Source organism: Heloderma suspectum, chromosome 2 (genome assembly GCF_057233095.1).
Source record: "Heloderma suspectum isolate Gila_16-S chromosome 2, 16-S_ref, whole genome shotgun sequence".
In the NCBI taxonomy this organism is placed as follows: domain Eukaryota; kingdom Metazoa; phylum Chordata; class Lepidosauria; order Squamata; family Helodermatidae; genus Heloderma; species Heloderma suspectum.
The window spans coordinates 153,843,813-153,868,179 of NC_139459.1; the positions used below are offsets into that span (position 1 = coordinate 153,843,813).

General features: G+C 45.6%; 1 protein-coding gene across 1 annotated transcript in view; it reads left to right on the top strand.

The window, feature by feature from the left end:
- TBX15 (T-box transcription factor 15) overlaps window positions 1–24,367 on the top strand; it is a 171,104-nt gene that overhangs the window by 71,553 nt on the left and 75,184 nt on the right. The gene's annotated exons all lie outside the window — the stretch shown is intronic.

The following is a 24,367-nucleotide window of genomic DNA, read 5'->3' on the forward strand; positions in this document are numbered from 1 at the left end:
GAAGTAGGTACATTATCATAATATGGTCCTTGTAATGTCTTGCACTACTGTAATCTCAGTTCCCAAGAACGATGAGGATTTGAACTTGGATAGGGAATTCTTCCTCACCATCATATCAGTCCCCTTCCTTTGCATTCATGCAGGCCTAGAGGCAACACTGCCTGGCAATGTATTTCAGAACAGAAATAGGAGCCATCAGTGTGTATTAAACTTTCCATAGTTCATCTCTTAAATCTAGCTACAGCTGTACCAAAGCAACTGTTCCCATATGTGTACACTTAGGGTTCTCCCTCTCCCACATCCAAAGGGTGATCTTTTCTTTATTTTGCTTTACTTTTCTGTGGTCATAATTTCAAAACCTTGAGTAATTTTGCATTAGTATTGGCACCTTACCACTGGCCAGCACAAGACCTTTAACAGTGATTTTAAAGAATTTCCAATAACCATCTGTGAGGGTGCCAGTATATATTAATGAAACCTTTTGATCATAGAATCATAGAATCATAGAATAGTAGGGTTGGAAGGGGCCTACAAGGCCATCGAGTCCAACCCCCTGCTCAATGCAGGAATCCAAGTCAGAGCATCCCTGACAGATGGCTGTCCAACCTCGCCTTGAAGGCCTCCAGTGTGGAGGAGCCCACCACCTCCCCAGGTAATTGGTTCCATTGTCGTATTGCTCTGACACTCAGGAAGTTTTTCCTGATGTTCAGCCGGAATCTGGCTTCCTGTAACTTGAGCCCATTATTCCGTGTCCTGCACTCTGGGATGATCAAGAAGAGATCCTGGCCTTCTTCTCTGTGACAACCTTTCAAGTACTTGAAGAGTGCTATCATATCTCCCCTCAGTCTTCTCTTCTCAAGGCTAAACATGCCCAGTTCTTTCAGTCTCTCTTCATAGGGCTTTGTTTCCAGTCCCCTGATCATCTTTGTTGCCCTCCTTTGAACCCTCTCCAGTTTGTCTGCATCCTTCTTAAAGTGTGGTGCCCAGAACTGGACACAGTACTCCAGATGAGGCCTAACCAGTGCTGAGTAGAGGGGAACTAGTACTTCCCGGGATTTGGAAGCGATGCTTCTATGAATGCAGCCCAAAATAGCATTTGCCTTTTTTGCAGCCACATCACATTGTTAGCTCATATTCAGCTTGTGATCGACAACAATTCCAAGATCCTTCTTGCTCGTAGTGTGGTTGAACCACGTATCCCCCATCTTGTAACTGTGCATTTGGTTTCTTTTTCCTAGGTGCAGAACTTGGCATTTGTCCCTATTAAATTCCATTCTGTTGTTTTCTGCCCAGCACTCCAGTCTATCCAGATCACTTCGAATTTTGTTTCTGTCTTCCAAAGTATTAGCTATCCCTCCCAATTTTGTGTCATCTGCAAATTTGATCAGCATTCCCTGCACCTCCTCCTCCACGTCATTAATAAAAATGTGGAAGAGCACTGGACCCAGGACTGAGCCCTGCGGTACCCCACTCGTTACCTCTCCCCAGCTTGAGAAGGTCCCATTGACAAGCACTCTTTGAGTCCGATTCTGTAGCCAACTGTGGATCCACCGGATCGTTGTTTCAACTAGCCCACATCGAGCTAGTTTGCTCGTCAGGATATCATGGGGCACTTTGTCGAAAGCTTTGCTGAAGTCGAGGTATATGATGTCTACAGCATTCCCACCGTCTACAAGGGAGGTTACTTGATCAAAAAATGAGATCAGATTTGTCTGGCAGGACTTGTTTTTGACAAATCCATGTTGGCTTCGAGTAATCACGGCATTGTTGTCAAGGTGCTTCCAGATGGATTGCTTTATGATCTGCTCCAGAATTTTCCCAGGGATTGATGTCAGACTGACTGGTCTGTAGTTCCCAGGTTCCTCCTTTTTACCCTTTTTGAAGATAGGGACAACGTTAGCCCTCCTCCAGTCATCTGGCACTTCCCCCGTCCTCCATGATTTCTCAAAGAGAATAGACAGCGGTTCTGAGAGTTCTTCTGCCAGTTCCTTTATGACTCTAGGATGCAGTTCATCACCTAAGCTTACATAACTGCAGTACTTTAAAATATTGACAATTTATTGCTGGGTTAGAGGGTGGTAATACCATTACCCTCACATTCCTGGCCCATCTGAATATTGGAGTGATCAGAAAGCATTTATATATTTCTTAGGAAATATAAAGTTTTGTCAGCCTTATCCTTAAGAGTGTACATAAGAAAGAGAAGGTGTTGCACTCTGGAAGTGCACTCACCACATTGTTGACAGATGCAGTTATCCCATCCCAGGACTGAGCATGGGAGGAAATGGTTGTGTGGGTTTTTCAGCAGAGCCAGCGGTGCACGGTGCTGACTGGCTGGCAGCTGTAGTCCCTTCTCTCCCCCCCCCCACTTTTCAATGTCTTATCAATTAATTGTGCTTTTAAAAAAGAAAGATAAGGTGCAAAATCAGTGGATAAACCGCTCCAGGGAGAGGAGGGACTGCAGCTGGCAGCCTTTTGGTGTCTTGCTGGCCACCAGCCAACCAGCACTGGCAGAGATGGCTCTGCAGAGGCACTCGTGTTCATTTGGTCCTGTCTAACTTCAGAAGCTACACCAATTGTACTCTGGACACCCTGGTGGGTAACCAAGCGAAGTCCAAACAGGCAAACATCGCCACAGACTAAAACGTAAACTGAAATCCATTAAATGCTTTATTGAAGAAAATTAAAAAAATTAAGAAAAGTAGCGTGGTGGTTATATGAGCATTAGAAGCTTTTTCTGTGGTTACATTATGAGCAGCAGTGAAAGAGATCGTAACATAAATATGAGATTAACCAAAAGAATTGCAACTGACAAAGTTGGCACTACAAATGTAGTGAGCAAGATAACAAATTGAGTTTCTAATATTGTTATTTGAATAATATGACTCCTCCCCAATACCCTCCTGCATTTTACTTGCATTGTAAAGCAAAACTAAAACATGCTAAAATCTCTAACTCTCATTTTTTACTTCCTCCTGCACAGTACTTGAATAAAAAACTAAGCTAAAGCATTTATTAAGTTCCTCTAGGCATCAGAAAGAAAAGGGTTAAAATTATTTGCAAGTTCTAAAGTCTAAGAGTCTTCCAGAGGTCTATAATTGCCCAAATCCTTGGGTCCAGTGGTCCAGAGAAGATCAGAGGTAATGCAGCAAGAGAGCAAAGTCAAGCAGAAGAAACAAGGACAGTCATCAACAGTGTGCCGTTAGACTTAGCTGGGTTACCCACCGGGGTGTCTAGAACCCGATGGCCTTGTAGGCCCCTTCCAACCCTACTATTCTATGATTGAACCCAACTGGCATAAGTTCTGAAGTTAAACAGGACTGAATTATCAACTTGCAGTACCAGTGGTGAGACGAAGCTGCGTCTGCCACAGAATTAGTAAATGGTGACCACCACTTACAGGCACACCCTGTTTACCTGGCAACTTCAAATTTATTTATTTGTTTGTTTTTGTTATTACATTTTTATACTGCCCAATAGTTGAAGCTCTCTGGGTGGTTCACAACAATAAATTGACTTATATCTTCAAATGAATGTAGTTTACATTTTTCGTATTGCATCATATTACTTAAGAGTCCTCTGAAACATACCAAAGTCACTCTTATCAAAAGCTGAGCCAGTACAGCCTCACTGGGATTGCTTTCACAACTGGCTGTGTGCATCTCTATAACTGGCCTAGCTGCAAGTATTTAGAGTTGGTAACTGCTTTTATGAATGTAGATTAGAAGAACATTGTGGCATACTGCTAAAACTAGTGCAGCATACAAGTTTCAATATATAATAAAAGCGAGCTGCTGGATTCCATAATACCAGAAACAAAGTGGACATGAAGTCACTCATGGTTGGACTGGTTCAGTTCTAAATGGCTTCCATTTTGTTTTATTGACTAAAATAAATGCGCTTCTAAAGTACATCCAGTTGAGTGGAAGAAAAGCCTGCTCCTCTCTGCAGACATGGGATCATCAGGGGCAAGTTTAGCCCCCATTTTAGTGGTGTTCCTGAGCTTTCTCTCATATGAGCCAAAGGCAGCCATTCACTCATATGGAGAAAGATTAAGTGCTGCACTTGGGGGAAACATTGCAGGGCTAGACCGGAGAGCCTCCACTGACATGGACTCTGTCAAATTGCAATCCGTCTTGATGCACAGAACACAAAGAGATGAATGGCACCCTATCAGGGTTCCCTGCAAAATACAGACCCTCTCCTCACATATCCTGCCCATCATAGTGACAAGCCCATGCTAGTCATCTATGCAGCAATCAGGAATTACAAATATATCTGTAATTTATTGTGACATGTGTGTACATGCATGTAGACACATTGATATATAGCATCAACTCTTATCCATGGTCACTAAGTCCTTACCCAGATAAGAAAATCTGAAAATACATACGGCTTTTTGGAGCAGTACAACTGGGTTTACCTGAATTCCTGAGGGAGAGGTCTTTCCAGACATTTCCATTATTTATAACTAAAGTGGATTTCTAGTCACCTATGCTTACACTGACATGGAGTCCACATGGGGGACACAGTGGATTCAGAAAAACATAATATGATGCCAGCATACACCAGTTCTGTACTGTTCTTCCTCAGAGATAGTGGCTTTCCATTTCTGAGCAAATAATTTAGGACAGTGTCCAATTGGTGACCCCAGAATGTTATGGGATGTATGGGAATATTCCACCTGACCAATTTGTCAATTACTTCTTTTCTTACAGTTTGGGAACATGTCATTATAGCTAAGCATGTGTATGAGTATTGATGGAGTTAAAGGGGGAGGATTCGAGTGTGAAAGAAGAAGGTTAGAATTTAGAAATTCATAGAAGTAGTATTGGTGGGTAGAAGCTCTCCACAAAAATCGCATCCGCCAATGGCTCTTCTTTTTAAGAGCTGCAATGTTTTGCAATAAGCAAGTGTATAATAAAGAAGAAGCTTAGATTATGGCAAAACCTTTGGGTATTAGAAGAATGGCCTAAATAATCTGCTATCTTTTAAACTAATGTTGCATATTCCCGCTGGTTCCCATTTTAATTTCAATTAATGTTCATTTTTACAAATAAATAATCAGCACCTTGGACAGAGAAAGGGCTCCCAAAGAGTGCTGTTCTAGTTGGGCTATAATAATGTTCAATGGTACAAAGAAAACTTGGGGGAAAGGGATTCAAGGTCTCCTCCCCACTGCTTGTTTCCCTTTTCCCTTGATTTAGCTCCCTGAATTTGTCCCAGAGGGACCAAGTGTAAGAACCCTCTGTGGCCTGTGAGACTGTCCTTGTTACATGAAGCAATATTAGAGCTCCAGATGAACCTCATGTATTTGGGGAAGTTTTAATTATTCTTATTTCAGATGCATATTAAAGCTAGCCTTAACTCTTTTGAGGCTCTTTATGGAATACATGCAACTGACAGTAATCCTGTTTTTGTTATTTGTTTATGGACAGCACAGAATGTTTCCTAATTACATATGTCACTGGAAACAAACAATGGATATGGGCAGCAACAATCTCCACATTTATAATAAATATGGAGTAGGGCTGTATAGGGACCCCCTGACCCACTCCAGAAGCCAATTCAGAGCTTCCAAATTGGTCCTGACCTGCCTCAGGCTGATCCGGAGCTGGGCCAACCTGCAAGTTTCAGATTAATAGGGGACTGTCTTCACAAGCAATTTACTGTGAAGTTAGAGCAGTCTGGATTCATTCGCAACAGTTGACGTCATCATCAATCCGCTGCCAACCAGCCACTTCCTTCGTGAAAAGCTGCATTTTCTGAAACTTCTTTTACTCCAGCCTTTTCACTGAAAGTGGCTCCCTGGTAGTTTTATTACAGTGTGCCATGTCTGCCTCCCATTAAATCCTGGGTGTGCCTCTGTGTCCTGGTAGTGACGTGGTTAGGGGGGTGGGGAGCCCCATTCCCTCTTGTTTCCCCAATGGAAGTAGTTTTTCCCATTCAGAACATCCCCAGGAGCACAGCAGCGACCCCTCACATAACCACAGTAGTGGGGACACTCATTCACCTTATCTAGCCTGCTTTTAATCTTTAACACATCCCCCCTTGTGTGCATGTTTACTCAGAAGTAAGAAATAAATGTTGCTCCCCTGCAGTGAAAGGGTTAAAGGCTAACTTTAGCAACTTGCCCTAAAGCGCTCTTTCACTTCTCTGATGCTGTCGTAAATCGCTATTGTGATGTTGTGCTTCTTTGATGTTCTGTAGTTTCTCTCATGTAAAGTCGTTTCTCTGTTTTTATGTAAAGTCCCTTCTCTGCTTTATCACAGTAGCAATCTTTTGGGTTTATGGAAGCTTCTCATTGCAAGCAGGGAGAAGGAGAAAGGGAAATAGGGTTGGAAGCAATAACTCTGCATCAGAGTGCTGGAATGGGGCAAAACTGAGGAGCTGGGCTGCTCTTGGGAGGGGGGAGCTTCAGAGGCTGCACTTGAAAATCTGGGATTTTGGCTTCTCAAGGCAAAAGTGCACACATGGGGAAAAACGGGGTGGGAGCAATAACTCCATGGCAGATTGCTAGAATGGGGCAAAATTGGGGTGGGGGGAAAGCTCTCGGGGGATCCTTCTGATGCCGCACTTGAGAACTGGGGATATTGGCTTCTTCAGGGAAATCTGCACACATGGGGAAGATTGGTTGTTCTCCATTCATAACAGTGTAGTAACAGGTGGGAGCATGGACAGGAGCGGGAAACAAGTCTCTCTCATTGGTTGAGCAGCCTCTGCCAGTTTGATGATATTCAGTTCTGCTCCCCCACCCCACCCAGAAGTATGTTCCTTTCAAGAGCTGTGTGACCCTTCAAAAGCAGATTTTAAAGGTATGGCACTGTTGGCTTTTCTTGCTTTGTGTGTTCCTGATGGACCAAAGCCGATTCCATGAAAATCTGAGTAAAACTCCAACATGCTTCTCATTCCGTTGTCATGAAGATCCCCCCTAGGTGCAGGGGAGTTCTGCAAGAGCAGGCTTATATTTCAAGAGTATCCAAAATGATGCGTTTATCCCCCTATATTCCTTGTGGATGGGCCCTCCTGGATAGATTCTCCCTTCATGCTGAGGACATGGACCAGTCCCATATGGTGACAGAAAACTCAAGCATTTAAAGGTTTCAATTTCAAACTGAAGGCAAGAAGAATATGAGGACAGTGCAGGAGATTGGGCTTGTGAGCATTGGCTGTATTGCTCACAAACACCAGCTCCTCATAAGAGTCTGCAGAGGAGTGGGAGGTGGAAGAACTCCATTGTGCCACCAACCGCAGCCTCACAGACATGTGGTGGAACTACTTCCACCACAGTGTCACGGGACGTTGGCTGCAGTTGGAGAAACAGCCAAAGTTGTGGCTCCCTCAGCAGAGCACAGGATGTGCCAGGATGTGGGGACAATCATAGAATCATAGAATAGTAGGGTTGGAAGGGGCCTACAAGGCCATCGAGTCCAACCCCCTGCTCAGTGCAGGAATCCAAGTCAGAGCATCCCTGACAGATGGCTGTCCAGCCTCGTCTTGAACACCTCCGGTGTGGGAGAGCCCACCACCTCCCTAGAAAATTGGTTCCATTGTTGTACTGCTCTGACAGTCAGGACGTTTTTCCGGATGTTCAGCCGGAATCTGGCTTCCTGTAACTTCAGCCCACTATTCCGTATCCTGCACTCTGGCATGATTGAGAAGAGATCCTGGCCTTCCTCTCTGGGACAACCTTTCAAGTACTTGAAGAGCGGTGCAGCTCCACACACAGGATGCTGGACGTGCAGTGTGGGGCAAGGGAGAGTAGAGGTGCAGGGGTTGCTGAGACTGGGGAATTTCCGTGAGCCAGGTCTACGGTTGAGGCATTGGTGGGATGCCCTATTGCAGCTGCTGCCGGTCCTGAAAGCCCTTTCTGGAAGCTACCAAAATGTTCAGCCCTCTTCAGTCAGGTGATCTCTGTGGTCAAGCACCCAGGGTGAACAGATGGGTGCATACTGGGGTCTCAGGTCAGACTGCCAACTTCAGACCAGAGGTGCATGCTGCGACCCAGCAGCAACTGAGCTCTGGCATAATGGTTCCGTTGGAATTGTGGTGCCAGGAAACGGTGTAAATAAAGAAATGTTGGCTACCTTTTGATAGCCCCAGCATGAGGTGGCACTGCAGGCTCCATGGTGGAGAAGGTGAAGGAGGCCCAGAAGAAGTGGTGCTTCCCACACCACACAAGGAGAGCCAGGTGCTACCCATACCACATGTTGACACAGAATGGTTGTATTTAATCATTTAATTTAATTGTAATTGTAAGAAGGAGAATGGCACCGAACACAGAAAGAAATACAGGAATGAGCAAGAACCGGATCCAATTATAAGTTTTCCTAAGGGGAATGGTGTGTTGGATTGAACTGCCTGCCTCCCATAACTACAAGAGAAAGCAAGACTCACAGAACAGGAATTAGAAAGGAAGGAATTTCAGAAGAAAAGGTGGAAAATGACAATGGGTTTAACAACAGCAACAACAACAATGGTAGCTCATTCCAGTGATCCAGGGCCACCGCTGAGAAGGCCCTCTCCCTTGTATTCACCAGCCTAGCCACCCTTGGCAGCAGGCAAGTGAGAAGGGCCTCTGCTTATAACCTTAGAATGCAGGCAGGCTTTTACAGGAGAAGGTGGTCCTTCATGTAACTTGAGCACAAACCATTTAAAGTTTTAAAGGCTAAAACCAGCACTTCAAATTGGGTTTGGAATCACCCTGGCAGCTAGTGCAACGGTATCGGGGTCATGTGAGCAGATCGCCCAGGTCCCACCAATATCCAGGTGTCTGTATTCTGCACCAGCTGACATTCCTGAACCTTCTTTAAAGGCAACCCCACATACAGCACATTACAGTAGTCCAGCCTGGATGTCACCAGAGCACGAATAACTCAGGCAAGATCCTCCCTCTTCAGATAGGGTTGCAACTGGCATACTGGCCTAAGCTGGTAAAAAGTATTCATGGCCACCATCACCACCTGAGCTTTTCCATTTAGCACCGAGTCCAGGAACACTCTCAAACGGCATACTTGGTCCTTTAAGGGGAGATGAGCAACCCCATCTCAGACCAGACAGTCTTCTATCCAGATTAGTCAGACCTACAGGACAGCTTCTTTTTAAAATGGATATTTTAAGCATCAGTGGCTCAATGAAATTATGGGCAAAGATGGTCTTGTGTTTGAAGAGAGATAACTTTGTCTCCCTTTCTCATGATATTAGAATTTGGGGTTGCTCAATATACTGATTGACAGTATATTCAGGATAGACAAAATTGAATTGACTGGCTATGAAGGTGGTGCCGATGCGAGAGATTTGGATTCTAGGAACACGGGCTATACTTCCCGGAAGATGGACTGTTGGTAAGGAATAGGTTGCACCTCATAAGGGCTGGGAAGAATGTGTTTGGCCACAGCATGAAGAACGTCGAGGGCTTTAAACTGAATCCCACGGGGAAGGGAGACATAAAGTTGGGGGTAACAATGGACGAAGGCTCATGCACCACAATGGAGGGAACAGCTCTAATAGCACCCAATAATAGTCTTCAAAAACATGTAGGAGAAAGCCATACCATAAAGCACCTGGTCTTCAATGTCTATATACTAATGCCCAGAGAATGGGAAACAAACAGAATGAACTTGAACTCTTCATACGGGAGGGAAATTATGACTTGATAGGTGTAACTGAAACTTCGTGGGATGACTCCCATGACTGGAATAGAGCAAATGAAGGATATAATTTGTTCAAAAAGAACATAAGGAACAGAAAGGGAGGCGGAGTTACACTATATGTTAAAAGTACATATCTCTGCACAGAAATACAGGAGGATGAGTTGGCAGCCCCATTGAGCGCATCTGGGTTAAAATAAATGGAGCAAAGAATAAAAGGAACATGGTGGTCGGAGTCTACTACCAGCTACCCAATCAAGGAGAAGAAGAGGATGAAACTTTTGAAAAGCAAATAGCCAATGTTTCAAGGAAGCATGATGTAGTAGTAATGGGGGACTTCAATTTCTGTGATATTTGTTGGGAGACAAATTCTGCAAAACATGGGCCCTCCAAGAAATTCCTGACTTGTGTTGCTGATAAATTCCTCCTGCAGAAAGTGGAGGAAGGAACTAGAGGATCGTCTATCCTTGACTTGATCCTAACCAACAGAGATAACTTAGTGGATAAAGTAGCAGTTACGGGAACTCTGGGGGAAAGTGACCATGTTATACTTGAGTTCATGGTTCTAAAGGAAGCAAAAGCCGAGTGTAGCCAAACACGAACCCTGGATTTTAGGAAAGTCAACTTTAATAAACTCAGAACAATGGTAAGTAAGGTCCCATGGCAAGTGACTCTAATGAGAAAAGGAGTCCAAGATGGGTGGGAGTTTTAAAAAAGGAAATTCTAAAGGCACAATTACAAACCATTCCAACAAGAAAAAAAGGTGGAAGACAACAGAAGCTGATGTGGCTTCACAAGAAGGTTAGAGGTGACCTGAAAACAAAAAAGGTCACATATAGGAAGCGGAAGGAAGGCCCAGCAACAAAGGAAGAGTACAGGCAGGTAGCACAGAATTGCAGGAATGGCATCAGGAAGGGTAAAGCTGAGAATGAGCTGAGGTTAGCGATGGATGCTAAAGGCAACAAAAAGGCTTTCTTCAGATACGTTTATAGTAAAAGGCAGAGGAAATTAATGGTGGTTCAACTATTAAATAAGGACAGCAAAATGATCACAGATGACCAAAAAAAGGCAGAAGTGCTCAATTCCTACTTTGGCTCAGTCTTCTCCCCAAAGAGGGTCTATGACCCCCCTGGCAAAGGCAAAGTACAGGGTGAGGGAGCAGGATTGCAGCTTGAAATTGATATGGTCAAGGAACACCTAATCACTTTGAATGAGTTCAGATCCCCAGGGCCAGATGAACTACATCCTAGAGTAATAAAGGAACTGAGAGAAGAACTCTCAGAACCACTGTCTATTCTCTTTGAGAAATCATGGAGGACGGGTGAAGTGCCAGATGACTGGAGGAGGGCTAATGTTGTCCCTATCTTCAAAAAGGGCCAAAAGGAGGAACCTGGGAACTACAGACCAGTCAGTCTGACATCAACCCCTGGGAAAATTCTGGAGCAGGTGATAAAGGAATCCATCTGGAAGCACCTTGACAAAAATGCCGTGATTACTCGAAGCCAACATGGATTTGTCAAGAACAAATCCTGCCAGATGAATCTGATCTCATGTTTTGATTAGGTAACCTCCCTTGTGGACTGTGGGAATGCCATGGACATAATATACCTCAACTTCAGCAAAGCTTTCGACAAAGTGCCCCATGAAATCCTGACTAGCAAACTAGATGAAAGTGGGCTAGATGAAACAATGATCAGGTGGATCCACAGTTGGCTACAAAATCAGACTCAAAGAGTGCTTATCAATGGGATCTTCTCAAACTGGGGAGAGGTAATGAGCAGGGTACTGCAGGGCTCAGTCCTGGGCCCAGTGCTCTTCAACATTTTTATTAATGACTTGGATGAGGAGGTGCAGGGAGTGCTGATCAAATTTGCAGATGACACAAAATTGGGCTAATAGCTAATACCCTGGAAGACAGAAACAAAATTCAGAGTGATCTTGATAGACTGGAGCACCGGGCAGAAAACTACAGAATGGCATCTAATAGGGATAAATGCCAAGTTCAGCACCTAGGAAAAAGAAACCAAATGCACAGTTACAAGATGGAGGATACTTGGCTCAGCGACACTACAAGCGAGAAGGATCTTGGAATTGTAGATCACAAGCTGAATATGAGCCAACAATATGATAGTTTCCAAATCCTGGGAAGTCCTAGTTCCCCTGTACTCAGCACTGGTTAGGCCTCATCTGGAGTACTGTGTCCAGTTCTGGGCACCACACTTTAAGAACCATGTGGACAACCTGGAGAGGGTTCAGAGGAGGGCAATGAAGATGATCAGGGGACTGGAAACCAAGCCCTATGAAGAGAGAGTGAAAGAACTGGGCATGTTTAGCTTTGAGAAGAGAAGACAGGGGAGATAGGATAGCGCTCTTCAAGTACTTGAAAGGTTGTCACAGAGAGGAAGGCCAGGATCTCTTCTCGATCATCCCAGAGTGCAGGACACGAAATAATGGGCTCAAGTTACAGGAAGCCAGATTCTGGCTGAACATCAGGAAAAACGTCCCGAGTGTTAGAGCAATGTGACATTGGAACTAATTACCAAGGGAGGTGGTGGGCTCTCCCACACTGGAAGCGTTCAAGATGAGGCTGGACAGCCATCTGTCAGGGTGATTTGACTTGGATTCCTGCACTGAGCAGGGCTTGGACCCGATGGTCTTATAGGCTCCTTCCAACTCTACTGTTCTATGATTCTATGAAAAGGAAGTAGTTCTTCACACAACACATAATTAACTTCTAAAATTCCTTGCCAGAAGATATGGTGATGGCCACTGGCTTCAAGGGGGATTTGACTATTGCATAGAGGATATGAGCTCATTGAGTTGATGAATGAGAATAAACTATTTTCTGCTGAGAAGTGTTGTTAAACTCTTTCTTTGAGAGTGTCAATAAACATGTGAACATGGGTGATCCTGGAGACATTGTGAAAAGCATTTGACAAATGTATTTATTTCTTGTATTGCTGTACTGCTTTTCGGGGATCCACCAAGGTGAAAAGCATAATACAAAGGTGAAAATAACATAACAAAACAATGATGATCATTTCAAAAGCCAAATTAAAAAGGTTTGTCTTGACCCCCTCAGGTATGTAGAGAGAGTGGGGACCGGTAACCACTTCAGAGGGATTGCATTCCAGAGACTGGGAGCAATGCAGGAGAAAGCCCTTTTCCCTGTGCTGGGCAAATTAAACCCTGCAAGTGAGGGTGTCTTGAAAAGGGCCTCTCCTGCTGATCTTAATAGCAGAATAGGTTCGAACTGAGATAGATGGACCCTCAGATAGCCAGGCTGTAAACTTTTTAGAGCTTTAAAGGTTAACACCAACAACTTGAATACAGCATGAAAAACAGTTGGTAACCAGGACAGATCTTTCAGTATTGGAGTGATCTGATCTGATCCCGAGCACTGGCTAGCAGCCTAGCTGCCACATTGTGCACCAAAACTGAAGCTTCCAGATCCCCACTCAGCTATGAAACTCACTGGGTGACCTTCCGTCAGACCAGATGTTCTTCCTTCCATGTTGAACAAACATGTGAGAAGAGGGTGCTTCAGCCATGCCCCCCTCCAGTGTCACATCCATCACCCTATATGCATAGAGGGCAACAGTCTGAACAGTAAAGCCTCATATTTCTGTGGAGGCTATCCATTCAATTAACCCCCCAGAAAATCAGCATTCTCAAGCCTGTGGAGAGCCTCCATGGATACAGGGGGCTCTCCTGCTCAGACGTACAGGGCAACGGATGCAACACGAGAGGGAGCTGGACCACTCCTCCCTTCATGTGTTCATTCAACACAGGAGGAAGAATGCCTGAAGCAGGCTGCGCTCCGAACTCAATCTCTCTCACAGGCTTAGTTTGAGGTGAACATGGGGAGGACAGAGGACCATGTGCACCACCGTAAGCTACCTGCAGAAAGCATAGGATGAAATTGTAATAAAGCAACTTTAAGGTTTGGGAAGTTGTTTTAGCATTTTGGGGGATTAATTCACATCATGACTCAAGAAGTATGATCGATGCATAGAAGCAAATGGCTGCATCCATGCTGCCGATATTGGCTTGCAGCTGGGTGCACATCCCCATGATGCTCACCTGGGTCCCGCTGGTGAGCTGGATGCGTCTTCTCATGTGTGAGAGGAGGCTAGCACATCCCTAGCTGGGGTCCCTCTCTGCCCCACGAGACTGGTCGTGCACAGCTAGGGCTGGAGTGAGCCTTGCTCTTGTCAGGCAGTCTGCTGCCATCGCCTTTCCCGCTGTGGCAGCGGCTGCTTCGTGAAGCCAGGACTGGGCCCGTTCTCCCCTCACAGAGGCCATTCCAACCAACTGCCCTGTGAGCTGGAGAGGAAGGGGAAGGAAATGTCTCCAGCACCTTCTCTTCATATAGGCTTATAAAACAATTCTAATTATAGAAGTGCTCCCTCCCTCCTCCCTCCCTCCCTCCCTCCCTCCCTCCCTCCCTCCCATACTCCTTGTGTGACATGTCTTGAATTTAGACTGTAAGCCTGAGGGCAGGGACTGTCACGCTTCATATCTTTGTGAGCCACTCTAGGAGCCTTTTTGGCTGAAGGGCAGGGTGCAAATGCTGTAAGCACCCCCACCCCCACCATGACTATTGGTTGCGTTGTGTTGTGTTGTGTGCAGCTCCTCTGGAATGTCACAGCACATGCACTTTGTGAGGTCCGTGAGCACAACCACTCTGTCTTGGTACTGAATGCACACAGCTGTGCAGCACACACTAATTGTGCGCACTGCCCATACTGGCTGCATGAAGGTCATCGTTTCTTAGACTGAAAACCTTGGCCAATTGACATCTATGGCAAATCTCCCATGACTGCCTTGAGTCAAGATTTCGCACTGATTTCCCAGCCTTTGAGCTACGATTGCAGCTGGCTCCATGGTCTCCCCTCACAAATCTGCACTGCAGTGCTTAGATGTCTCCTGGGATTCTGGATAGGAGTGATCCCAGGCTCCAGAACCAGCTGGCTCCTAGCAGCCGCTATGCCCTCTTGCACCTGGTGCTTTCTACATCCACAGAGCCTCTCTGGCATCTCATCAACTCTCAGGCAGAGCATGTTTGATTGATTTGAAGGACTTGTTGCCCTGTCAACAGAGTTTGGAGAATATCTAGTGCCGCTTCATGGGCACATTTGGGGAGGTCTTTGAGCTGCAGGAGAGTGTGTAGAGGAAGCTGCTGTTGAGTAGGGAGGAAAAAGCATTATACAAAACTCCACTATGTGTACGTGCAGCTTCATGTAAAATGAATTCGTACAGTCCTGGGGAGCTAGTGTTTAAATACTAGTACTGAGCCAAAAATGGGAGTGCACATGTCCCACATAATGTCTCTTCCCCTGTAAAAATGCATCTGTGGAGCGAGGAGCAATTTGAAGTGAGGGGTCGTCAGTACATTGGAGGTGATGCTGGTGGGTGGTTCATCTGTTCTGGGAGGTGGTGTTCAATCTGTTCTAGATGGGGTTGCACTCCTTGAAGGATCACTTTTGCAGTCTAGGGATGCTTATAGATCCATCTTTGGTACTAGAGGCCCAGGGGACCTTAGTAGCCTCAGAGTACCTTTCACCAGCTGAGTCTTGTGCCTTCTCAGCAGAGTCACAGGCACAGCCGTGTTGTGGCAACTTCGAGGTTGGATTACTGCAATGTATTGTACATGAGGCTGCCTTTGAAGACCATTCAGAAACTTAATTTAAACTACTGTTTTTATGCTTTGAATTGGGACTGGGTGTTGGGCTCATATCTAGCCTGTGGTGAAACAGCTCACTGGGTTCCTGATCCATTTCTGAGCTTAATTCTGAGTGTTGGCACTTATCTTTAAAGCCCTGAGGCCTGGGGCCTTGTTGTCTTCACCTATACCAGTCTGCCTGATCACCAAAGCTTTTTTGGTATCTTTCATTACATGTATGTGTGGTGGTGCTGGTGGTGGTGGAACGGAAATTAAAGCAGAACTTTTCCTCAAAGGCCACATATTTAATGTATAATAATAAAAGAGGTTGTGTATCTGCCTGTAAGCACCTTACCGCCCAGACGATGAAACCCTGATTCCTGGAAGTTGATGCAAATACTGAGGGAACCTTGGGGATATGCACCTCAATGTGATTGGGATTTTTAACACATTAATTAATTTAAATTAATTTAAATGTGTCCATGTGTTTGAAGCCTGCAGTACCATCTTCAGTCACTTCCTTAACCAGCGCATAGCTTTGCTCTTGTCTTGACACAGTTTGAAAACTGTGAGGAAAGTTGTCCAAGGGACAGAGTTTTGTAGCTGCCCCCATCTACCTGCTGTGGGGCAACCACCCCCCACTGGGGAATGGAGTGAACAGACCCCCCCAGGGGGCTATGAGGGTGCACCATGGCAGGGGCCTTGCCTAGGGGTGCCATCAGGTGTGGTTTCACTTAGGCAGGGCAGGTACAATGTGTCCAACTCAGACAGCTGTGTGATTTTTTTTTGAAGGTTTTGCAGTATCAAACTAGGGGCAGTTCCAACCCATGCAAAGCTGGGTCTGTTTGCTAGTCAAACACATAGTTTTAACCACAGTTCTTTTATCTTGATGCTGGCTTAGACAAAAGTTTTAAGGTCCAACTCCATTCTCCCCAGTCGGAGAATGAGCAGCTCTAGATCCTAGAACATTTTACTTCTCCAGCATTATGTAACATCTTAGAGGGTTTGCTGATGCCTAAGGTTGCAATCCTATACCCGAGAGTAAGCCCCATAGAAAGCAATGGAAATTACCTCTGAGCGGACGTGTATAGAATTGCACTGTAAAGTCAGGGTTTATAAGTGAGCTATTTGTGAGCTGAGTCTCCATATGGCTTAGCCTGCTCAGAGCACAATCCTATGCATGTTTAGACAGTAAAGTCCTACAGCTCTCAGCATTCCCCAGCCAGCTTGATTGCACCCTTAGTCAGGTAGGCTGAGATCCAACTACAGGGTCTGGGTTCAACACCAGGTCTTCTTCCAAAAAGGGGTCATAGAATCATAGAGTTGGAAGGGGGCATTTAGCCCATTGAATCCAACCCCCTGCTCAATGTAGGAATTCAAGATGAGGCTGGACAGCCACCTGTTGGGGATGCTGTGACTTGGATTCCTGCATTGAGCAGGGGGTTGGACTCAGTGGTCTTGTAGGTCCCTTCCAACCCTACTATTCTATGATTCTGTGAATCCAGTTTAAAGCATCCCTGATGGATGGCTGCCCACTCTCTGCTTGAAGACCTCCAGCAACAGAGAGCCCACCACCGCCCTAGGCAGTTGGTTCCATTGTCTGACTGTTCTGGCTATAAGAAAGCTTTTCCTTGATCCATGCCTTCACATATGGAGCTACTTTTTTCTGGTGGTGGGGCGAGTTCCCTGTGATACCACCTCCTCTAGGCCACTGTCCAAGGATTAACTATGACACTTTATCTATGTGCTTCTATCTATGTGTGAAAGGAAGATGGGAAAAATGTACCCTAGAACCTCAGCTAACCATGGCTTTCAGGCATATGTTCATCATGGGGCTGTCTTCACAAGCGATTTGGTGTGAAGTTAGAGCAGTGTGAAGTCCTTCGAGACAGATGAATTTGCCACCAATCCACTGCCAACCAGCCACTTACCTCTTGAAAAGCTGCATTTTCTGAAATGCCTTTTACTCCGACTTTTTTACTGAAAGCGGCTTCCTGGTGGTTTTGCCACAGTGTGCCATGTCCTCCACTCCTGCATTAAATCCTTGGCGTGCCTCTGTGACATGGCAGTGACATGGTCAAGGGGGTGGGATGCCCCATTCCCTCTTGTTTCCCCAATTGAAGTAGTGTTTCCCCAATCGAAGTAGTTTTTCCCATTGAGGAAATACCCAGGAGCACAGCAGCACATTACCTCACATTACTGCAGTAGTGGGGACACCCATTCACCTTAGCTAGCATGTTTTAATCTTTAACATATCCCCACCTTCTGTGCATGTTTACTTGGAAGTAAGAAATAAATCTTGCTCCCCTACAGTGAATCTTTAGCATATCTCTATGCATTCAGAGCCACAGGTCACATCTACAAACCTCTTCCAGCTTCTCCAGGATATTTCGCTAAAGCGCTAAAGCAGCAAAGGGTTAAAGGCCAGCTTTAGTAACTCACCCTAAAGTGCTCTTTTGCTTCTCCAATGATCTCTTAAATTGTTATTGTGATGGTGTGCTTCTTTGATGTTCTGTAGTTTCCCTGACGTAATGCTGTTTCTCTGTTGTTATGTAAAGTCCCTTCTCCGCTTTATCACAGTAGTTATATTCTGGGTTTATAGGAGCTTCTCATTGTGAGCAGGGAGAAGGAGAAAGAGAGAAAGTTGGGGCTGGAAGCATTAACTCCATGGCAGAGTGCTGCAGTGGGGCAAAATTGTCAGGCTGGGCTGCTCTCATGGGAAGCCTTCAGATTCTGCACTTGAAAATCAAGGATTTTGGCTTCTCAAGGCAAAAGTGCACACATTGGGGAAAGGGGGGGTGAAAATGTAATACGGAGGAGCCTTCATAATTGTGAATTAGTCGCTCTTCATTCATAATAACGTAGTAGCGGGGGGTGGGGGGGAGCCTGGACAGGGGCAGGAAACAAACCTCTCTCATTGGTTGAGCATCCTCTGCAACAAGAAGGAAGTGAGAGGTTCTGTGCTGGGTTGGGGGTACAGTGGTTTCAAGTTCTGTTTCTTCATGATTTCAAATCCTTTCCTTTCTCCTTCTCAAATCTTAATTAAATCCTTCACTCAAATCTTTTCCTGCAATTATTTTTTTGGAGATATCCTACCCTTATTTTTTCTGTTGTTGTAGTTTCTCAGTTGTTCTGCATGTGTCTTTGTCTAGAAATAGGCAGAGAATCCATCCTCCCTTCCACTAGTTAGGAAAAAGAAACTGAATTGTGTATTTGAATCCTGTTGTTGTGCAGTTTTTGTAGTGTGTGTGTGTGTGTGCGCGCGCTATAATAGTATTATTCCCCTATTTGTTTGTGTCTTGCTTTGTTTTGTTAGGCAGGCAGTTTAATCCACTCTCCCTCCCTCTCCCTTGTGAATTTAGAATGATCATTTGTTAAATTCCCAATCCATTTTGGTTCAATTCTCCTTTTGTTCCTCAGGTCATTTTGTATATTTTGCACTATTATTACTATTGCTATTATTATTGCTATTATTATTGCTATTATTATTATTATTAAACCCATTGTCATTTTCCACCTTTTCTTCTGAAATTCCTTCCTTTCTAATTCCTGTTCTGTGAGTCTTGCTTTCTCTTGTAGTTATGGGAGGCAGGCAGTTCAATCCAACACACCATTCCCCTTAGGAAAACTTATAATTGGATCCGGTTCTTGCTCATTCCTGTATTTCTTTCTGTGTTCGGTGCCATTCTCCTTCTTACAATTACAATTAAATTAAATGATAAAATACAACCATTCTGTGTCAACGTGTGGTACGGGTAGCGCCTGGCTCTCCTTGTGTGGTGTGGGAAGCACCACTTCTTCTGGTCCTCCTTCACCTTCTCCACCATGGAGCCTGCAGTGCCACCTCATGCTGGGGCTATCAAAAGGTAGCCAACATTTCTTTATTTACACCGTTTCCTGGCACCACAATTCCAACGGAACCATTATGCCAGAGCTCAGTTGCTGCTGGGTCGCAGCATGCACCTCTGGTCTGAAGTTGGCAGTCTGACCTGAGACCCCAGTATGCACCCATCTGTTCACCCTGGGTGCTTGACCACAGAGATCACCTGACTGAAGAGGGCTGAACATTTTGGTAGCTTCCAGAAAGGGCTTTCAGGACTGGCAGCAGCTGCAATAGGGCATCCCACCAATGCCTCAACCGTAGACCTGGCTCACGGAATTTCCCCAGTCTCGGCAACCCCTGCACCACCACTCTCCCTTGCTCCACACTGCGCCTCCAGCATCCTGTGTGTGGAGCTGCACCTTGTCCCCACATCCTGGCACATCCTGTGCTCTGCTGAGGGAGCCACAACTTTGGCTGTTTCTCCAGCTGCAGCGAACTGCCCGGAAGTAGTTCTACCACATGTTGTCTGTGAGGTTGTGGATGGTGGCACAGTGGAGCTCTTCCTCCCCCGCCTGCAGACTGTGTGAGCCCTGAAAATCCAGGTAACACTCCAACGTGCTTCTCATTCCATTGTTGTGAAGATCCCCCCACCATGTCTTTCTACACATGCATTTGCTCTCCACACATAGCAAGGGCCACACAACAAAGACAGGCTGTTTGCAAATGGGAATTTCCTTTAATGTGTGATGCAGCTCTGAGGCTATTCAGCAACTTACCACTAGTATCTTCCAGGTAGCAGTTTGGAAGGCAACCGACTGTAGCACACAGATTTAGACTAGGGAATAGTTAATCATAGTTGTCATTGTGAATTCTGCATTCCTCCAGTGTTAGAGGGAGTAGAAAATCCAAATTGCCCTCCTACCACTTAATTAGTTAATATGGCATAAGTTTGCACAAGATCATTTCCTGGTGGATTGTGTTCCATGGGGCACACCTGTCTGACACTCTCTGTGCCACCCATAGTGGCATCAAAATAGTATTGCCTCACCTTGCCAAATAGTAGGGCTGCTTCTGGATTCCTCATCAGCCCCCCTGAAACCTGATATGCCCTTTGAGCTGTTCTCCAGCCTCCTCTTTCTCATTAGGAAGACCTGGGCTGTAAAATGCAACTTCCTGTACCCATCTGAGTTGGCAGGGTTAACATTTCCTTGTGGTGAAAATACTGCAATGCCCCCAAGCCACCCCGAGTACTTTATTTCCCCTTTTAAAGACTGTGTCCAGTCTTTCAGCTATGAAGCCAACCTCATCAAATATACGAATTATTTCGCTCAAGATGGGGTTTGGAAGGGCTCCCTGTAACAGTTTTAATGATGTTAGTCTTAACTACCTGCCTTTCTGGCAACGGGAAGGTTTTCCTGTGCTTCTGTGAAAGACGCTCAGAAAGCAAGTGATATGCAATTGCCAACAGACACCTCATGTTAAAAAATCCTAACATTAAGGTGATGAAATGAAAGAAGTGACAGCTAGGTGGAGCAACAGATCACACATTTCTGCAGACAATTCCGTTCATGCCATTCTGATCTGAACTCGTTTGAAAAGAGGCTTTTCATGATATATATACTTCGAACTAGAGGTGTGCACCAACCTCCAGATTCTACTCAAACCACAATTTGGGCTCTGGAAAATGGACCAGTTCTGCTTGGCCCAATTCAGAGGCCATCTGCTTTGACTCAGGTACTGAACTTGAGCCAAATAAAGCAAAATACACGCCGTGGGTTTTGTGCTACATGCCTTCAGGTTTTGATTTTTTAGGAAGTGAACTGCTGATAACTTTTTATTTCTTGGCAGAATTGGATGAAATTTACAGGGATAGTTGCGCCTTCTGTGCACAGCGAGCACGCCATGGTTCAGTCGAATAGCTGCAGGGATTTTTGTGCGAGAGCATCCTTTACATGTTGAGGGTATCTAAAAAGGGACATGTTTTACCCCCACCCCATGTTCCTTGTGGCCTAATTTTCTGAAAATGACAGACAGCATGGAGGTGGCCCTAAGTAAGAAACTAGAAGAATAGGTACAGGGGCTAGGGAACTATGATCCTTGAAAACCAGTTTAGGACTTTTTAAATAGTGAAACCTGGTGGCATTTGAAGAATGGCCACCTCACAGTCCCATCCTTGCCTTTCCGCAAAGCACAGTGATTGAAGAGCGCCTGGTTAAACATGCCCTAGTATTAGAAGGGGGACCTATAGTTACTCAACCCCCTCTCCCCTTCATCAGTGTTTAGAGAAAGGAAAGTTAAAGATGCTATTTTTGGAGATATACTACTTGCCTTTCTAAACCCTGTACTGAGAATGAAGCTTCAGGCAGGGTCCAGATTCGATCATGGCCACTTGAGAGGGAAGTAGGGATGTCAGAGAATTTCACCACGAATCTCGGGGAGGCCGAATGCCAGCGCATTCGGCCCCCCGAAATCGGTGGCGAAACGGTCTGCCCCCCCGCCCCCCCGGACGGGACTTACTTTGGGCGAATCCTCCTGGCGGCGGCGGCTCTGGCGGCAGTTCGGCGGCGGTTCGGTGGCGGTGGCGGCCGGTCTTCCGACCAGCTGCCACCACCGCCATTTCCAGTAAAAACAAACAAAAAAAGTGATAAGCTACGTAAAGATTTACGTAGCCTATCACGGCTAGATTTTTAAAAAATACCGTGATAGGCTACGTAAATGTTTACGTAGCCTATCATGGCTGAGTAAAACAAAAAAAGCGCATATGCCCATGGTTGCCGCCATTTGCGTTCCTTATTTTGGCATGTGTAGTCTATGTAAACATGTACGTAGACTACGGCGAAAATAAGGGGAACGCAAATAGCGTAGCGTCTGTACTATTTGCGTCCCCCTTATTTTCGCTGTACTCTACGTAAATGTTTACGTAGACTACACGTGCCAAAATAAGGAACGCAAATGGCGGCACCCATGGGCGCTGCCATTTGCGTATGCGTGTTTTTTTTTTACTCAGCTGTGATAGGCTACGTAAACATTTACGTAGCCTATCACGGCTGACTGCAGGGACGCAAACGGCGGCGGCTACGGCCGCTGCCATTTGCACACCCAGCCGGCCAGGATTCGAGGGGGGAGGGACAGAGCGCCTCCCCCCCAGGCCAGAATTTCAGGGGGGAGGGACGGAGCGCCCCCCTGGCCAGAATTTTGGGGGGGAGGGATGGAACGCCTCCCCCCCACCTCGAATCAATTTCGTGAAAAGGTAAGTGACTTTCATACATCCCTAGAGGGAAGCCTCTGAGGGTGGCCCTTGAGAAAAATTGAATTTGGCCTTTGGTCTGAAAGAGGTCCCTCCCCCCTGATCTACAGGGTCATCAGCATCTAGTCAAACTATTTGGTTATATGATGGCCTCAGTGGTAAAAGAAATGGCATTAAACAAGCAGCTTACTGGGGTTGCAAATGGGCTAAAGCGAGGGATGTGGTGGAGGGGCAGGCAGCCATGTGGGTAAAGCTGACATTGACTGGAGGATGTTTGAACATGAGTGGAAAAAAACACACCTTTCAGCCCTTCTATATGCTCACCCCCCAAAAAATATTGAAACAGGATATGCATATTTTGCAGGAGAAAAAAATCCCATAATCCCCTCCCCCCAGTTAAGGTTTAATACTGTTAATGGCCAGATTGATAGCAGGGACCAGAAGGTCTGAACATATAACATCTACACAACAACGAAAGGAGAAGCATATCAGGGTATTCTCCACATTTTCAGGAAATCAGCGTTGGTCTGTCAGGGACACACGAAGCCAGACAAGTAGAGTATACCATACCTAAACCCCTACTTTTCATGGGTCACACAGCACTTGAAAGGAACATACTTCCGGGTGGGGTGGGGGAAGTAGAACTGAACATCATCAACCTGGCAGGGGCTGCTCAACCAATGAGAGAGGTTTGTTTCCTGCCCCTGTCCAGGCTCCCCCCCACTACTACATTATTATGAACAGGGAGTAATTAATTCACAATTCTGAAGGCTAGAAACAGCTCTGTAGTGCTTTTATGAATGACAAAAGGCAGGCTAGATACTCACTCCAGATGAGAGCACCTCACCAGTGCAAATAAGCCCCATTTCAGCAAACAGTTGGGGAGTTCTAGCTCCAGCCTCCCTTTCCCCTTCTCTGACCACTTCTCCCTGCTCGCAGTGACAGGCTTCTCTGCTCCCATGATCTCGATACCACAGTAGCTTGCTACTGTGATAAAGCCCTAATGCACATTTGTTGAATGCCAAAGGAAATAAGCTCCCTGATAGCTCACTTTCCACGAAGAAGCCAAAATCCCAGATTATCCAGCACAGCCTCCGAAGTCTTCCCATTAAAGCTCCCCACTACCCCAATTTTGCCCCATTTCAGCAAACTGTCATGGAGTTATAGCTTCCAACCCATTTTTACTGCAAGCATCAGAGAAGCAAAGTAATGCAAACATCAGAGAAATGGCAAAGTAACACAAGGATCAGACAAGTGCTGAAGTAAAGCAAACATCAGAGAAGCAAAGTAATGCAACATCAGAGAAGCCAAGTAATGCAACATCAGAGAAGTGAAGTAACACAAACATCAAAGAAGCAAAGTAACACACACATCAAAGAACCACATAATAATGACTCTCAATGGGGAAATGGAGGCTAGTTACTCCCACTAGCAAACATGAAGCACAGCACTATTATGAAGGCTTGAAAGATCGCAATAGTGCTTTGATGAGTCGGAAGGCACGCTAGTTACTCTAATTACTCTCCCTGGGGATAGTAGTTCCAATGGGGAAAATGAGTGAAGAGGGGGAAGGGGTTGCCCCGCCCCTTGATCACATCACTGCCAGGTCACAGCCAGGTCACAAAGGCACACCCAGGAGTTAATGCAGAGGAATGTGGCACACTGCGATGGAACTGCCTGGGAGCCGCTTTCACTGGAAAAAAAAGGAGCAAAACTACTTTCTGATAATGTGGTTTTTCAAGACAGAAGCTGCTGATTGGCAGCGCATTGGCCACAATGTCATGTGCCATGAAGGACCTCAAAACTAGGGCTGTGCATGGACCCCCCGCTTTGCTTCAGATGCCACTTTGGACCTTCCAAAGAAGCCCCACTTCACTTCGGACTGGTTTGAATTCGGATCCAAAGCGAGATCCAGATATCCAAATCATTCTGATATGATGTTTTCCCATTGACCTGCATTGGAAAATAGAAATGGCCATAAC